Source organism: Schistocerca americana, chromosome 2 (genome assembly GCF_021461395.2).
Source record: "Schistocerca americana isolate TAMUIC-IGC-003095 chromosome 2, iqSchAmer2.1, whole genome shotgun sequence".
In the NCBI taxonomy this organism is placed as follows: Eukaryota; Metazoa; Arthropoda; class Insecta; order Orthoptera; family Acrididae; genus Schistocerca; species Schistocerca americana.
Genome location: NC_060120.1, coordinates 311,703,628 through 311,722,403, shown reverse-complemented (window position 1 = coordinate 311,722,403; position 18,776 = coordinate 311,703,628).

The following is an 18,776-nucleotide window of genomic DNA, read 5'->3' as shown; positions in this document are numbered from 1 at the left end:
AGTTGGAATGAGACAGATGTTAACAAGCAAATTTAGTAACATTATTATTAATAAACCCAAAGTAGTTACATATTTGACTGGAGTTTCGAGTAATTTCGACATACATTTTGGAAAAGTGAAAACATGAAAAGTATCTATTAAATTATGCTTTAAATAATTTACAAATGCCAGAGATTCACCTACAATGATATAATTACTGCAGAAAATTTACTAAGCTTGAAGAAACACTAGCAAGTGGTGATCCAGGACTAAATAAATGAGATTAAGAATGTATAAAACACGATATTGTATATAGGAATAATAAAGACTTAGAAAAAATGTGTAATGCAGATAAAGAACTTCAGTTAGCTGTAAAAGGAAGAATGCATACAAGCAGTGCTTCATTATGAGAAAAATTAGCTGCAACTGCAGTTAGAGGAATAATGTATAGAAAATGGAAATGAGGATCAGGTATTGCAAACTGGGGTTTATAAAAAATTCTTTCTTAATTTTTAATCTCTATAAATGAAAATAATACAATTCATAATATCTTGCTACCTAGTGGTAAAACGAAACCAAATTCAGTTAAATGCAAACTCAGTAATGATCAATTAGATAGTACTGAACCACTTTTAACTGAGAAGGTAGAGAAAAAAACTAGTAAAAATTTTCTTGCCACTTCAGGTTTTGTAAAAAAGGTTACTGAATATCTGACAAGAAAAGATGGTAAAAGACTAACACACCATGAATTTTTACCATTACTATTGATTTTTACCATTATTATTGGCAGCTTTACCATACATAACCGCTTTTGGTTCACTAGCTAGTGGATCTACAGCAATTGCTAACGCAGTTATATAAGAGAAAAGCTGATAAAGAGTTAGAAGCACAAAAAATAAGTAATTTAACAATAGAAAACAAACGAAGTGGATGGGCAAAAGAATTTCAAAGAAATAATCACAGAATCTATTAATTCTGTACCTAATTTTGAAACAAAAGAATTTGTTAAACCAATAAAAATTAAATATTTTTGTGGCGATTTTATGATTGATGCATTACCTAATGCACCAAACAATTTAGAATGTGGAACAGTAAATATAGACGCTTTTGCTCATGTAGTTACTCACTGGATTTGCAATTATAAATCAAAAAAATTTTAATTTGTTTTTGACACACATGGAGGTAATACACCAAAACAACCAGTAAATTATTGCAGAAAAATGATTTGTGTTGTAACACTGAAAGACTCGAGAATATTGATGAAAAATGATGTTTAGATTTGTGTCTATTTGGTATAAAGGTATTATGAACGAATTATAAGTTAAGTGATATTTTAAATTTAATTAACACAAATTTTTGGAATAATGTTATATGCTAAACTCAATAATGATTTAGAAAAAATAAAAAATTTTCAATCATTACAAAGAACAATTAAAGAGTGAGAGCGGTTCTTCATTGCCCTTTTAAAATTTGAAGATTTTTAATCAGAAATATGTAATATCAGTCATCCCAAAAATAGTTAAAAATTAAATGCCGTTTTTAAAGTAATTAGAGGTTATATTTGTTTTAAAAGTATAAGAACAGTGAATGTAAATGCTCCAACATGTAAAAGATATAGTAAACATACAATATTTGCAAAATGAGTTATCATCTCTAGTTACAAAACATGAATACAGAAGTATTGTAACACAGCTCATTAATTATATTGCTAAACAAGAACTAAGTAAATGAGAAACAAAAGAAGAAATACAAAAAATATTATCAGAATTTTTAATATCAAACGATTATTTAAACAGCTTAAAATATTAAAATACAAAAAATACATATACTTAACAAATTATTGAATTATCATTTGATACTGGTGGTGAACAAAAATACACAATTTCGAGTAATATTTTATTCTTAATAAGGTTGTTGTTATTGGCGAAAATAAAAATGAAAAATGAAATTTTAATGTTAGATATTACACCGAGGGTTTTGACGAATTTTATAGAGTAACTACTAACATTGTATCATTAAAAATGGTGCTTAAATCAAGTTGTCTGAGTGTTAGATTAAGAAATTCTCTTTAGACAGTGCCAGTAGATGTAATATAAGTTTTATTTGGTGAATTGCCATCAGAATCAAATGAAGACGAAAAGGGAAATTAATTAATAAATTTTTATTACATACAAATGGTGAATCATAATCACATTTACTGTTTGAGGTGTAAAAACTTTACTGAAACACATAATCCACACAAATTAAAAATGAAGAATGAAGAACAGAGGATTGAAGGGCTTTGTGCAGTATGTAAAAATTGAAAAGAGTAAATTAGTTAAAAAACTTTTGTAGGCATAGGCCTAAATATCTGTGACGAAATTATTAATAAATCAAATAAAACTTTGAGAAAAAAATTTTAAAAGAAATAATATAATTGCTGTTCGAATAGATGATTTATCGAAAAATGATTTATTCGAAATGGATTCAGGTAATCTGAAAGGAATTTCAAAAATAAATAAAAGATATAATTATTTATTAACTGCTATAGATATTTTTTCAAAATTTGTTTGTGCTATTCCATTTAAATATAAAAATGGTGAAACTATAATTCATTCTTTCTAAAATATATTTAAAAATAGAACAACATAAAATTTACAAACAGATAATGGTAAAGAATTTAATAATTAAAAATTTCAAGATTTAATAAAATAAATCAATATTTATTTTATTCAAATTTTAGACAATAAAAGCCTCATTAATTGAACATTTTAATAGAATACTAAAAAATGCGGAAAAAATTTTCTCTTCTGAGAAATTATAAATGGGTTGACTTATATTGGATATTGGTTGAGGAATATAATAACACAAAATATTCAACAATAAAAATAAAGCTGTAATTTGTTAATGAAGGAAAGGAAGAAATCTTAATGAAAACTATTTATGTAACAAATTTGTTAGATACTAATGCTAAATATAAAATTAGTGATAAAGTAAGAATAAGTAAATTAAAAGATTTTTTTTTGAAAAATGATACACTGACAACTGGTCAACAGAAACCTTTGAAATTGAAGATGTTATTCGTTCTAATCCAATTGCATATAAATTGAAAGAATTAAATGATGAACACATAAATGCAAACATTTGTGAGCATGAACTAATGATACGAATATTTAGGACTTGATAATACTCACAATAGGTGTGTAAACAAAACTAATGTAATTTTTTAAAATGTTAATAAAAAAATTTTATATATAAATGGCATTACTTATTGAAAATTTAAGCTTGTATGGCAGTGAATATACTATTCATTATTAGAATCATATAATAGTTAACAAAAACGATTCAATGTAGGATTTATTTGAAATTTTAGGTACTGAAATCAGTTAGTTTTGATAAATTTTGTTTCCTGGCTCTGTATAAAAATTGTTATGAATGTTATTTAATATTTAATCAGAGGAAAAGTAATAGGAAATTTAGTTTGATATTCTAAGAAACGATTGCTAGACACAGTATAAAGACTGCTTAAATAGTTGCTAGATTAGTTGTATCACTATACAATTGTTCATATGAATACTTATCCAAAGTATTGAAATATGATCGGTGGGAAATAATTCAGAAGATCCTTTCATTCAGTGTAATAGATATGCTGAACTTGATTCATAATTAATTTTTAATTGTTTTTCATGATTTAGATGTCTTTTTCTGATAATCTATATATGATTTTGTGCATTTTTAAATTGTGTCTGAACAACGTAATACTCATAATTACATCATGTTATCTTAAAATAACAGAAGTTGGTCTTAAATTTCGATCAGTTATCACAATATGTGGTAATGAACTATTTATTTCCTCATTTCTTCCATAAAAAATTCCTGCAGTTCAAAAATGTATCTCATGTGATATTTTTATACAATTATTCTTAATTTTTTCAGATCTATTATATGATGTATTTGTTCTTTATGCAGTTGTTTTATATTAATCTTTATTTTATATTCAGCATGTTTTCGAATTGATGGTAAAACTTCTTCAAACACCCAATCTTGAAAATTTACCGCATCTTTCATAGTAATACAATTAATGCACTACTGGCCATTAAAATTTCTAAAGAAGGAAGAAATGCAGATGATAAACAGGTATTCGTTGGACAGATATATTATACTAAAACTGACTTGATTACTTTTTCATGCAATTTAGGTGCGTAGATCCTGAGAAATCAGTACCCAGAACAACCACCTCTGGCTGTAATAACGGCCTTGATACGCCTGGGCAGTGAGTCAAACAGAGCTTGGATGGCGTGTACAGATGCAGCTGCCCATGCAGCTTCAACATGATACCACAGTTCATCAAGAGTAGTGACTGGCATATTGTGAGGAGCCAGTTACTTGCTCACTATTGTCCAGACGTTTTCAATTGGTAACAGATCTGGAGAATGTGCTGGCCAGGGCAGCAGTCAAACATTTTCGGTACCCAGAAAGACCCGTACAGGACCTGCAACATACGGTCGTGCATTATCCTGCTGAAATGTAGGGTTTCCCAGGGATCGAATGATGGGTAGAGCTATGGGTCGTAACACATCTGAAATGTAACATCCACTATTCAAAGTGCCGCCAATGCGAAGAAGAGGTGACCGAGACGTGGAACCAATGGCACCCCATACCATCACGCCGGGTGATACGCGAGTATGGTGATGACGAATACGCGCTTCCAATGTACGTTCACTGCGATGTCGACAAACATGGATGCGACCATGATGATGCTGTAAACAGAACCAGGATTCATCCGAAAAGATGATGTTTTGCCATTCGTGCACCCAGTTTCGTCGTTGAGTACACCATCGCAGGCACTCCTCTCTGTGATGCAGCGTCAATGGTAACCGCAGCCATGGTCTCCGAGCTGACAGTCCATGCTGCAGCAAACGTTGTCAAACTGTTCGTGCAGATGGTTGTTGTCTTGCAAACGTCCCCATCTGTAGACTCAGGGATCGAGGCGTCGCTGCACGATCCACTACAGCTGTGCTGATAAGATGCCTGTCATCTCGACTGCTAGTGATACGAGGCCGTTGGGATCCAGCACAGCGTTCTGTATTACCCTCCTGAACCCACCGAATCCGTATTCTGCTAACACGAGGCATCACAACAACGTTTCACAAGGCAACGCCAGTCATCTGCTGTTTGTGTATGAGAAATCAGTTAGAAACTTTCCTTATGTCAGCATGTTGCAGGTGTCGCCACAGGCGCCAACTTTGTGTGAATGCTATTAAAAGCTGATCATTTGCATATCACAGCATCTTCTTCCGGTGGGGTAAATTTCACGTCTGTAGCACATCATCTTCGTGGTGTAGCAATTTTAATGGCCAGTAGTGTATTATGAAATATAAGCCATGTTCATTAATGAATAAATTAACTGAATGTAGACTTTGCAAAGGCTGTGAAATATTGCCCTTTACTTTTTCAAATGACTATATATATTTTTAGCAAGTGAAGCTCTCGCTTTTTTTTTCAAGAATATTACAAACTTTTTAGCTTTACACCAAGGATTATTTTTTCATCAATAATTATTTAAACTTGTTTGTTGTTATATAAGTTTGTTGTTTTTTAGATCTACAAGCAACTCCATATATATATAATAAAATTAAATAGATTTTAATTTTTTAATTTCAGTTAATTTCTTCATTATAAATGGAAAGTGAAAATTAGTGATTTGTCCATTTTTCAATCAAGAAAAAGAAATTAATTAAGAAATAGAATATATAATTAGGAATATGCCTTCAAAAACGTATTGTATTTATTGTATAAAAAGAAACAAATAGAACTTAGGGAAAATACATATGAACTTATAAAAGAACTTGTTAATAACTGGCATATGAAACATTTATTTGTGAAAAATGTAAAAAAGCAATTAAAAAATTTTCTAAGTACATTCATAACTGTGACTATAATCAATTAAAAAAGAGAAAATAGCTCTAAATTCTCAAAAACAAAAAGAAAGTTATTATCAAAAAGATAAATGTCTTTGTGGAAAGTTTGTTTCTAAAATTTATCTTAAAACACATCAAAAATTACCATATCATGAAACATTATTAAAAACTGTATAACTTTTAATGATTTAATCTTCTGTGGAACTATTTATCTCCCATAAGCAATCATTGTTAACATCTATTATTTTACTTGAGTTTAGTTTATAATGAACATATGGTACTGTATTAATTCCATCTTGCAACATAACATATTTATCTGAACGTAAAACAATTTTATTCCACTATATACTATTCATGTTTAAATGATGTAATTAAATTAATTTTTGTATATTGTTTTATTTTGTTATCTAAACACCTTTTACAACCATAAAAAATTTCGTTTTTTGATACAGATTTTTAAACTCTTTTACAGTTTTCTCTCTTCTTTATCGTCGATTTTATGAGCATAGAATTTCGATCTTAAACTAAAATGCTCTAACATAATTTTTCCGCAAATTTTATTTCATTTTCCTGGTATCTCTCTTGTTTACTTGCGGAATTCTGTAAGTATTATCTTCAAACTAATCACCTGCAACAAATTCGTTTATCACTGACTTCATATCTTTATAAGAATCTTTAGTTCTATTTCCATAAATGAAAGAATCAGTACCCATGTAACGGAAATTAATGTTTTTCACTGTATTATGGAAACATTACATTATAACGAAAATCGTACATTTTCATTTTCGAAATATCTTGAATACGCACTGCAGTACAAAATGGTTCTTGAATATTATTTTTATGTTTTCATGTGAACTGCTACTGTATTTTCCAGAAAATACAGTAGTATGTTCATAATTTCATTCTGAAATATAATTTCTATATTTTCTTGGCTCTGTTATTATTTTAAAGTTTTGTCTATATCTAATATTCTCCATACTTTTTCCAAATACTGAAGTGTCTTTTAACTTGTGGAAATCTTTTTCAGAATCGTTAGCTGAATTTTCCTCATTTCTCTATTGAAATCAATGTATTTCTTCTAATGTTCAAATTGATAAGATTCTATCAATTTTCGTTCATTTTAATCCGAGATTTAACATTGTTTAAGTTCTCTATAGTGTAAAACATATTTTTATTTGTTATTTAATGTTATTGATAGTTTATTTCCTCCTGTAGGGAAGCAGCCTACTCATGCCTTATAAAATTCACATCAGTCTTTCCATTGTGTGCCAGCCTAGTCCACTGTAACTAGCTCTGACGTCATAAATATTGCGCAATACTTTAAAATGAAGTAAATAACCTGAAACGTTTCTAGCATGTCAGGAGTAATACAAAATCTATATGTGTTGGATATCAGTACAATAACTTCAACCATTTTCGAAATTTGGATGTTTTTCTGTAAAAATCATTGGCGCAACAGAAAAGAGCTAGAAACTTAAAAATTTATATTTAGATTCCTTTTGCATAGTAATTTAGTAGAAACAGTATTCTGGATCTCACAAATTAAAATTTTAGTTGAAATTCATGATTTTCTGGTTTTTGTCTTAGAAATTAAGGAAGCAAGATAGATTAAGTAGGCGAATAAATAAAGCTAGGATGTTTAAATATAAGTAGAAGGGAGATCCGCTTCAATCATAAAAATGTGAGAAGTTTCAACAGAATAACTATAAAACTATAGCTATAGCGTATCTTGAAAGAGCACGTTCAGAGCTCGTCTACTGCGTGTAGTGTAATTAAATTAATTCTCTCGCCCAAAATATTTGACTTAGCTACGTCAGACTTTTATTATGATTACTTACCTGTGTGCTGATTGCACATTTAAATTGAGAGCTTCATCGGCCATCAGCAAAGGAAGCAATGATTTATTCGATAACTTAAAGTGGTGCGTTACTAGCCCAGCAGCTAGTTGGGAGAGCAGATTTGATCAGGCGTTCCCTCAGCCGTCCGCACCGCGGCTGCATGTGTAAGAACGCTGCACGAGATAGGAAGGCCCCAGTTCTCTCCAGACGCTGATTAGCGCACCATCTGTGCTGGGAGTCGCGTAGCGTCGGTATCGTTGATATAAACAGCCTCGGATGCAGTAATAAGTTACTCGGGATACACGTAACCATGAAATCGTTTTCGAGTGAAGTGTTAATTCTGGGATGACTTTAATGATCTATCTTCAGTTTGCGTATGTCGTGTTTTCACGTGCCACCGCAGGACAGACATTCTACCATTATTTCGCGTGGCGTTTGATGAACATTAACATCAAATTATGGCGAGCATTCACTTAAACATTTAATTTGAATAGTTATTGTGGCATCAGCGCATTAGACTCTGAACTGCTCTGGTAGTTGGATTGTGTGGATTCTTTTTGGTCTGTGACTTTCAGAATATAGTGAACATTTTAGAGAGAATGGTTTTTAATTATGAATCCCAGACAATCTCCTAATTCCTCAGAGCTATAAGCTGTAGCTATAAATGTATTTCTCAGATGGAGTGGGCACTAGGAATTCTAATTACAGTCTTCACGTTTTGCTAATCACTTTCTGGTTGCCAATATTGTAGTTAGAGAGCCAGTGTTGAGAACGGCAAACAACAGCACTAAATAAATAATAGGAACATTTAACAATTATTCCACCCACCGCCCCACACTCCTTCTGGTACTAATGGTTAATCTTTATGATATTCATGTAGTTCTTTTTATTTTCTAAATCAACTTCTAAAGTATAGCCATATTTATATTATCATGTGACATTATAAGCATTTTTTCAGAATTAATACATTTTCGTTCAAACCAGCTTAAATATTTTAATGGTAAAAACAAAGAATATAAATGAGTCGGTGATTGTAAAAACAACACAAGTCCACTTTTTGGCAAAAATTAGATATATGCAGAGAAGCCTTCAGGATACTTAGATGCAGCATCTATGCAAAAATCACACTTGTCCTACACAATTTAATGCTTTTACAGGCATACAGTTTTTCGTGTTCTTTGCAGTAACAACATGAGTCCAGGACTTACATTATTATTGCAAGAAATGGCAGATGGCAGCACCAAACGAACATACTCGGATCTTTTTCCATGTAGTGAATAGAATGCATGCCAGATGGCAGCATATCTGACGCCTGTGATCTTATTACCTGTGTGCATTGTTGTAGCAGCTGTGTATACATTGCTGTTTAGTTTTGCCTATAGAACACGTTTCTTTGGATTATCTATGCACAATGTCGAAGAAGAGAGGTGCGCAACCGGAACTATATAAAAGAAATGTCATAAAAGCTGTCAGAATGAAGGGAATTGGTTATGTGAATCACAGTGGAAGAGAAATTAAGGCTGTAAAAATAGGACCTGACTGTGGGTGAGTTCAAAGGCTATGTGAATTAATCTCCTGTCTCTGTATTTTTTACTTCTTAGAGGTTCCTATCTGTTCTAAGTTTTATGGCGCGTAAATATCATATGGACAACTTACTCTATCAATAAAAAATAACTGATTTTACGTAAATAATTTTTTTTTGCAACTCTTTTACAATTCCTGACATTAGTATTCATGTATTAATATGTTTCAAATGTAAGAAATAGGATCTCTGAACATGAACAGATAGATATATTCACTAAATTTAACGATTTTGAGAGTAAGAACACACAATATGGTTACTTTGCAGGGCTGATCGAAAAAGAAGACGTGGTACGCAGAAGATCCCGGAAAAGTGATGGCCAGCCTAAGCCAAGAGCACTAAATTATCGATATCACGTGGTAACTGGAGATGCTGGGTGGGTCGAAGTGTGCAAAAAGGCATTTTGTAGCCTTTTTAGCATTACAAATGGACGTGTGCGACGAATTTGTAACTGTGTGAAAAATAATGTTCGCCCATGTGACAGTAGAGGATGTACTGCTTCAACCAATGCAACACCACAGGAAGTCCTATCGATAATTGAGGAGCATATTAAAACATTCCCTACGAAAATCTCACATTATTCAAGCAAAGAAATGTATTACTTAAATTCTGAATTATCTGCAAAAAGTATGTACGAACTGTTCATGAAGTTATATCCTCGTACCAGAGTGTCATACGGAATTTATTTAAGGGTTTTCAATGAGCGTTTTAACTTACGCTTTGGGCGGCCGCAAATCGATACTTGCTGGTCTTGTGAGTCACTTTCAGTGAAGATTAAGAGTCCATCACTGAATGATAGTGCAAAGCGTGTGTCTGTAGTGGAACTCATGGTACATAAAAGAAGAAGCAAAATATTCTATTTAAAGATGGATGCTGTTAAGGAAAAGTGTGCAGAAAAGGAGCATGTGGTAGCATTGTGTTTCGATTATATGCAAAATCTGCAGTTGCCTAAGCTCCCAGTACAGGAAGCTTTTTTTACGGCAAATTAACGTTAATGCATTCTGTATTACAGACCTAAAGAGCAACAAATCCAAGGTATATATGTATCACGAAGGTTCTGCCCACAAAGGACCTAACGAAGTTTGCTCGTGTTTGGTTGATTACATCAACACAGATATACCTGATAGTGTTACTGAATTACACCTGTTCTCGGATGGGTGCCCTGCGCAAAATAAGAACAACACAGTGGTTAGGGAAATGAACTGCCTTGTAAGTTCTGGCAGATTCAAAGATGTATTCCAGTATTTTCCTGTGCATGGCCATTCATTTTTACCATGTGATCGTACATTTGCTTCCATAAAGCAGGTGATGAGAAGAAAAGACAGAATATATTCTTTGTATGAGTATGTTCAATGTATGGTGACATCATCCAAAAAACAAAATATTAATGTAAAGCTTGTTACCTTGGAAGAGATTTTGGGTTACAAAAAATGGTGGCCAAAATTTTATAAGCGATACTGTTTGTCTGACAACAGTTGTGGGACGAATGTGGACAAAAGCAGTAAAGTGAAATTCACAGTGTCCTCATTTATGACCTTCCATCACAGTGAAATGCTTCCAGGTAAAGTTGACTGTTACCATCATATTGATGGTCTCGTAAAACACCGCTTTTCATTGCAACATTCATTACAGACAGAACCAAAGTTGCCTGCAGAAATTGCATATAATAAGAAAGTTGCAACCGATATCAAAAAATTGAAAGATGTGGGACAATTAATGCCATATATTCCTGATGAGCACAAAGACTTTTATCTGGAATTGACTGAGTGGCCTTCTGTGGACACTCCTGAAGATGATTCATAATACATTTTTGTTATAAAATAACCTGTATAGTGTAGTGTTAATCCTTCATTGTCCTGTCAAGTGAAATAAGAAATTTAATTCCTAATGTCACGATTTACATCGTCATATCTTTAGTCTTTCCGTACAGTGTGCATACATTAACAATATTTTTCAATTTCTCTGTAAAACAATATTAGACAATGTACAAGTAATATTGTATATTAAATTTATACAATAAGGTAATTTTTGATAACATAAACAAATGTTGATGTTAAAATGTCAGTCCATAATGTTCATCCTGCAATAACAAAATAAGTCTGTACAGTTAAAAAAATCGTTCATGCAAAGTTATTACATTTAAAGTACTTTGTTTTATTGTTAAAGCTTACCTAACATACACAGTCAATATTAAAATTAATGGATTTATCCTTCTGTCCATTATTTAGCCTGTATACAGTTTTTTGCTTCTGAAAAATTTACTTTTTTGGACTAATGTTGTTTTTACAATTACTGATTCTAATTATTTGCGTCTAAATATGCAATACTTTCTTATTGCTTTTTGCCTCACATTTTTCATGTTTTTGTTATTTGATTTTGAATGTCTTGTTATACTTACACCTCGAGTGCTTTTCTCAAGAAAGGGAACCATGTCATAATCGTTTAATAAATCTAATTCAATTTTTGTCACTTTTAATGTAGAATCATTAGATAATCCTGGAGCTGTAAAATACCAAGATTAATGGAGTTTAAAAGTTTTAATATATATATCTCTAAAATTTACTAAAATAACAGCTGAAATTATAACATCAGATTTATTATGAAGTCTTGTATACTCAACTAAATTTTGAGTATTGAATTTTTTACAAACTGTTACTGCATTATTATAATCTGCATCAGAAATTTTATCTTTATTAAGGCTCCAATACAAACATTCATTTTTAGGCAATTTGTCTCATAGTATGTATATTCATAAGGATAAACTCCTTTTTAAATCAGTAAATCAAATTGTTCATCTTTAGAATATTTTACTGTTTTTCTGAATTCTTCTTTCTTAGGATTAGAAGGTAATGTATCATTACTTGATGCCATAAATGTAAATGTATATAAGAATCTTAATATTAATCTGTGTTCAACATATTTGGTAAAAGAAATATATCTTTGTTTATTATTTTGAATAGCATCAAATTCCTTATTAGCTGTTGCCAATTCTTTGATAAGCAAATCAACATCATGATTTGTTAAATTATGAATATAAACTGGAATCTCTCTCTCTCTTCTCAGCGATCACAATCCCTGTATACCACACACTGCATCAACTATCTGCTTCAACTGCCTTCTATCTCTTGTAGTCTCTCTGCACCCTGTGAAAATTCCTAATCCTGTGATGTCCTTCTCTATGTCATCTTTCCACCTTGTATGAGGTCAGCCTAATGGTCTTGTTTACTGGAGAGTTGCATTAAATGCTTTCTTGGTGATTCTGATGTTTTCTTTTCTAGCCACACGTCCAGCACATTGCGGTCTCCTACTTTTTAATTTCTGGAATAAATTTAAGATTTTGATAGTTAACACTTTCAACACTGCCCTCTTTACACCCAGCACTTGGCTGTGAACTGGCATATTTAACGCATGTATGAAATTAGATTGCAAAGAACAGAAAAATGATAGGAATATGGTTCTTGCATCATTTAAAAGAAAAAAGTAAGAGCTTTACATGAATGTGAGTTTATTTTACAATATAAAATACAAATGGGTGTTATAATTTAAAACAGGAAACACAAAAATGTCGTGTATAAAAAAGTTTTACATGACCTCTCTCTTGAGTAATGTCATTATTACTGTATCTAAATTTAAAACAAAATATCACTGGACTGTCTAACTGCAGGTACCTGTAAACTAGAGTATTTTAATAGTTCAGATGTAGTTAGCCTTTGTGTGAAATTCCTGTGAACACTGCGCGATGCAAAGGGCAACGCCGCAGTCCTTGCACCACCATCTACTTTCCTTCCTGATGCGCTTACCCATCTCTTTCTTCCCCCTGTCTGAACATACTTCGCAATACCTAGTAGTATTCACCTTGTTTGCAGTGAGTGGGACCTTCTCTGGAAAGTGCCTTGCAAATGTCCTCTCTCTTTGTGAGGATGAAACGGCTTGTTGCTGAAAATATTTCCGCCCTTCTCAGCCAATTTCTTCCCCACTTTGTCAATAAAGTCTACTAGGGATACATTCTTCCTAGTCTCCTCTTTATATAAAATAAAACTGTTGACAGTTGACATGATAAACAAGTGGAAAAACAGATTTTTTCCATCACTTCAAAGTTTTTCGGGCAAACGGTTAATAGCTGGATAACTGATCTGCTCTGTCAGCCCCAACTTTATTCTTATTGTAATCAATAATAACGTCTGGCTTAACAATTTCTACTATTCCAGCTATGACTTGAATACTAGTGCTAGTAGACTTATGCTTTGTGGAAAGACAAAAAACATCTTGTTTTGACTTCCACTTCACTGCCAAGAGATGGCGTTTCCTTTGAAAAACTATTTTTTTTTTTTTTAGTTTTACTGTTTTGAATATTCATGGCAAACCTTTCCTATTTTTCAATACAGTTCCCACTCCAAGAGCTTTATTTTCCCACAACATGTCCAAAACGGATGGACTGGTGTAGTACCTACCCATATAAATGCAATGTCTTTTGCCAAAGTGCTGTGAACACAACCTTTTTACAAGGCCCCAGATACTATTGTCAACACTGCCTGCAGAACCTGTATGTGCATCACAGTTTAGCACATAAGTAAGTGATGAATCACAGAGAGCATACAATTTTATTCCATATTTATTGGGTTTGTTTTTTATGTATACTCTGAAGCTTGTTCTACCACGAAAGGGACACATTGCCTCATCTATTGTCAAATTCATGCCTGGACGAAAACTAATTTTACTTTCATTCACAAAGAAATAAAAAAAGGCTTCACTTTGTGAAATGGGTCGTGCTTTTCTTCGCCTCTGCTAATGAACCTAGCATTGGTATAGAAGTGTAACATCGACAATGTAGCGCAAAATCGATCGTGACTCAACAATTTACTCGCAAATCCTGTCTGCGAAAACGGGTCTGTTGACCAATAATCACTGATTTTCGGCAATTTGACGACGCACATATGAAAAATAATACTGAGAGACCAGTAAATCTCTTGCAATTTTACTGCAGACCGCTTATGCCAAACAGAGTTTATTTTCAAGCTACCTTTGCGTTTCATTGCCGTAATAACGTTACCAGCGTACCGATTCGCTTCACTTTTGATGAGCCGAATAAGGTCGTCATCAAAGAAATAACTAAAATATTGAAGCTTCTCAGTGGCATCTGAAAAATGCGATGCTACGCCGACTACTTCCTGGAAATCTGGCAGTGCTGGCTGATCGTCTAGTTCCGACCAATCTTGCTCTTTGTGCTCAGTGAGCCACACACGACCAGGTACCACAGATGGTGACTGATGGTCTGTACCACTGTCTGCATAGAAAAAAAATAATGCTAAGATTGGTACTAAAAGGTACTAAATTCAGGGGAAGTAATGAACACTACTCACAATACAAAATGCGGTAATGAACTCTTCGCTTTATAAACAATTGAGACACATACATACCTGAATCATCACTTGTATTTTCATCTGGAGAGTACGAATCCTCTTTGTCAGAATCGTCAATTTCAGATCCTGTATCTCTATAAAGAATATCTAAGATCTCTGCCTCCGTCAACTCGCTGCGCGATATTTTCACGATCGTAAACACCTGTGAATGAACTGCAGGTAACTTCGTCTTTGCAGTGCTCACAATCGCTCCCAGGATGAGATAGCCAATAAGTGCTTGCCTCTTGCGGAAGAAGAATGAAATACCTCCACATTAGTTGACGAAACTGCTTAGGAGACTCGCTAAACGCGCTTACGGAGCCAAATAAAGGCTCGCCCGTACGGTATACGGGCGCCGTCGCCAACGTCGGGGGGGGCGCGCCCGTATGGCGTATGGGCACTGTGCTGTAAGTGTTAAGATTACAGTCTTCATGTGCATCTCCTCCATATTTTCCTGTGAAATTACAATGATCTCATACTTTCTTTTCTCCTTTAGTAAATCTCTTTTCACAAATAAAACAAGTTTTTGAATATAAAAATTAGATATTTATCATAACTAAATGAATTTAGTGAATGTATTTGATATTTTTTAATATAAGATTTCATCAAGATGTGGTTGTCAAGTTTTAACATCTTTTAATAAACGTTTGAAATCTGCATAAATTACAAAAGGTTCACTTAATGAATGACCATAATTTTTAAATTATATTTTTTAGCATTTAAGAAGCATATCTATTTTTACTTCTTTATGTTCTTTGCAGTCGTTTTAGCAAAGGTTTAATTTTTCTTGTATGTGAAAATATCTTAAACATCTATTACAAAGATAAATTTTTCTATTGTGTTCACTTGTTTGTGAACTAATTAATCAAGATAGATTTTTACCTAAAAATAATGAGAATTATTTTCTTCTTGAATGAAAATAAGATTAACATGTTTTTCTTGTTTATTTTTAATATAGTAAAGAGGATATACAATAATTATTACTTCTTCATTTCTTTCATATGCATAAACATTAATTGAAATACTTGATTTCTTTTCAAATTTTGGAATATCTCTTAACTGAACAGGAAGATTGATTTTCTCCTTCTAAAAAATTACATCTAAGTCTAACATAAAATATTTATATTTACTAAATCTTTCTCTAGTACGATCTGCTGGATATAAAGCTGAGTTTGTTGAATAAAGAAAGCATTTTAACAGCAGTTTTTACACTCCCAGCTTTTTTATCTTTAATTACTTTTGGTAAATCGACATAAAAGGAATATAAATTGGATTGTGTCTATTAACACTTAATTCTAAACTATCAATATAAAATAAAGAACAATTAGATTTTTTCCTTTTCATTTCTTCCATTTCAGTTAATAGTTTATTCGCTGATCCTTGATAATAATCTCCTAAATCAGTTGTTGTTCATAAAATTTGATTAGTCGACTTAAAATTATATACTTATATCCCATTTTGCCTTTTAAAATTACAATAATATTTCATGTTAGCTTTAATTGCTTTTGTTGCATTAAAATATTCTTCAATGAGATTAAAAAATTCTTGTGGTTCTAAATCTTATCATTATTATTAATCCTATAAGTAATTATTCTTGATTTAAAAACTGAAGCTTTCCTACAAAATCGTTTGAGTGATTTAAAAAACTCATCTCGATCTAGAAAATTGAAACCTAGTAAAATGTTTTGATAAATTTTCGTTTAAGTACTTTATATCTACCTACTGGAATCTTTTGAAAATAATTCTCATCGTCATTTCTATTAACATTTTTCTCAGATCTGCAGATAAGCTCTATTGACTTTTGTTTATTAAGATTAGAATAATTTTTTAAAATTTTTCGTTTTACAGATTTTACGAAGATCATTTATAGATTTTTTACTCAAATCGATATAGTTATTATTAATTTTACCTTCAGACTTTCGATAAGAGCGATTAACTGTCTTTTATAAAGTTTATAATATTTTTTAATTTTTTCTTTTTACAGATTTTATGGAGATCCTTTAAAGCTTCTTTATTCAATTTATTATCGTTATCAATGTTATAAATATTAAATTATAGGATTTAAATAAGACTGACTTATCCTTCTTTATCAAGTTTTGAATAATTCTTTAAAGGTTTTGTTTATAAATTGATTGAAGATCTTTTATATTTTTATATTTGACTTCTCTCTTCATCATTTCTTTCTTCAATTCTTTCTTATTGAAGTAAGTAATAAATTCCATCAGATCCTGTCTAGTTACATTTGAATAACCATGTTCTCTACAAAAATTTTCTAAATTGTTATAACTTAATTATTATTTTCCTTTACCATTATTTTCCAAGTTCTGAAATATTGCATTTCTTCCCTCACTTCTTTGTTATTAAAATAATCAATAAACTTTATCAGGCCTTGTCTAGTCACATTTGAATAACCATTTGCTTTACAATTATTTTCTAAATCTGGATAATTTACTCCATATTTTCCTTTACTAATGGAAAATATATATTTGCTTTTATTTATACAGAAAAAATAGTTTTTCAAAATTTAAAATGCTTGCAATTTAAATGTACCTTTGAGATTTTTAATTTAAATTACAATGGATGATAGATAGACAAGATCTGACAGGGCTTGTTTATAAAGAGAAAAATTTATTACAATTCTAATTTTTTAAATAAATATGAATTTCGAGGTTTAGTGGCTCTTATTTGTAAAGAAAATTTTAATACATTCCTAAAATTTTTTAAAATTTTAAATTAAATTACAATTTCGGTTGTGTGTGTAGATGAGGTTTGGTGGCTCTTATTTGTAAAGAAAATATGAATTAGATTTTAAAACTTTTAATGAAAATTCCGCTTTTTAGGTATAGATAAATTTTAGGTCAGGGGATAAAGTGAAACTACAATATTGATTTACTTCCTGGAATTCTTATCCCAGTATGCACTATGCACAAGAACTCTCATACATATATATTACTGACATGAAAGTCTGGCAGTGTAAGGTCTGGACTGAATGGTTGATCCTAGAGCACCTCCTACAGAAATTTGGCAATTTTCCTACGAACAGGAGCAGTACCATGGGGCCCACCATAGTTATGTAGAAGTTTGACACCATCAGCATTAATGTTGTGGCGCTTGTCATGAAGGGAACAACGCAATGCAACCAGATTTTTAATGTAGGCTGCAACATTCACACTGGTCCCATGTTCAGCAAAGTCTACAAGTAACACTCCATGCATATCCCAGAACACTGTCCAAAGCACTTTCCTGACGGAATGGTCACTTTAATTTTTTTTCTTTTTTTTTCTACTGGAGAACCAGCGTGTTTCCACTCCATAGCAGCCTTCTTGGTTTCAGGCACGTAGTTGTAGGCCCATGACTCATCACCAGTGACGATTCCTTTCAGAAAGTTGTGCCTTCTGTGGCGTAACGCATTAAGTGATCCAAGCTTGTCATCATTCACTCGCCCTTGTGGTTGTTTGCCAGGTTCTTAGGCACCAAGCAGCTTTAAAGTTATGAAATTTCAATGTGTTGTGAACAATATGGTACACCTAACCATAGTAAATGTAGAACTGCTGGGATAAGGTTCATAGCAACACACGCTGGTAGTCCGAAATTGTTGCCTTAATTACTCCAAGAGACTGGGAACAACGTAGCCAGGATTTTGTCAAAAGGGGGGGGGGTCCAATTTCTTAAAGACTTAAAGAGGACCTTAAAGCGGCTCATGTTTCACATTTTATGCTGAAAACACATACAGCTCTTTATTAATTTTTTGAACATAATTTACTTTCATGAAGCCTCCATACAAATAGCATTCAGTCCATAAAGTTAACCACGTAATGCTTGTCTTAAGGAAATTATGACATAAATTCTCAGTATATATATAGTAACTGAAGACATTGAAATATCTCAAAAACTACTCATTGGATGAAAAAACTTTATGATTGCGATTTGTTTATCTCAGAGAGGTATATCCAATGATACCACACTCGACCCCCCACCCCACTCTGTACGTGGGTGGCGGGGGCCAACTTAAAAATCTTCAATGAAAACCACCGTTTTTTACTGCAGATTACGATTCTATGGCAAAATCTACATTCAT